We start from the raw sequence: 1,007 nt of genomic DNA, 5'->3' as shown, positions 1-1,007 counted from the left end.
GAAAGACTGGGTTTTTCTTTCTTTTCCTGCCAGGTATCTGACATGGGCTGCAACTGATTAATTTCTTGTCACATGACAGGAGTGAATATCCACTGACTACAAGGCTGCTGTCATAGTTTCATAGTTTGTAGGGTCAGAAGGGACCTTGACAGAGCATCAAGTCCGACACCCTGCCATGGCAGGAAAGAGCACTGGGGTCAAACAACCCCAGCAAGTGTTCATCTAACCCCAGCAGGTATCATCATCCCCAGCAGGTATCATCATCTATTCTCCTATATTAAAAAGTTGCCCTGAGCTCCTTGGAGTCTAGTGCTCCAGTGCCTCTACAAGAAGAGGAATGCATTCCTGGGCTGGGATACACATTCTTTAGTTCTGACTTTGTTCTGTTTATAGAAAAAATAATTAGCAAAAAAATCCCCTTAAGTGTAAAATTTACCTGTGACTTTCACAGGTGATATGCATTTAGTAATGAATTATTCAGAGAGAAAGAGAAGATGAGAAAAAGAACACTGTGTCTTTCTGTCGCAAGTTTAGACTTCATTAGCTAATATGTTTCACCTGTGACAGCCACCAGTCCATAAATCCCAGACTGGAGTTTCCTGCCTATGCTAAATAGAAGCCAGTTATGTTCCCACCCCTTTTCAGCTGCTCATCTTTAAGCTACATGGGACTTTTTTTTCCCTTAGGCATTGATTCTTCCTGCCAAGCTGATGCTTTGCAGTGCCAGCTTCACCACCAGGATCATAAATCAACTTCAATGATTGCTCTCTGTAAAAGATTTAGTGCAAATCAGGGGAAGCTGATTAATGATACCACAGGCACCACAGAGGGTGCTAAGAATTAGATCCATGTTTGCAGTGCAAAAGTTAGTTTTAGAAATGATGGCTTGCTGTTCCATACTTGAAAGATCACTCTGGAACGCTTCTGTGTCTAGTATCTGAATTGTTAAACTAGTTTTGCTCTGTATTATTGTACTCCTGGTGACTTACACACGCATGAAAATAAAA

This window comes from Alligator sinensis, unplaced genomic scaffold (assembly GCF_000455745.1).
Source record: "Alligator sinensis unplaced genomic scaffold, ASM45574v1 scaffold1130_1, whole genome shotgun sequence".
NCBI classification, from domain to species: Eukaryota; Metazoa; Chordata; order Crocodylia; family Alligatoridae; genus Alligator; species Alligator sinensis.
Note: the sequence above shows the minus strand (reverse complement) of the source record.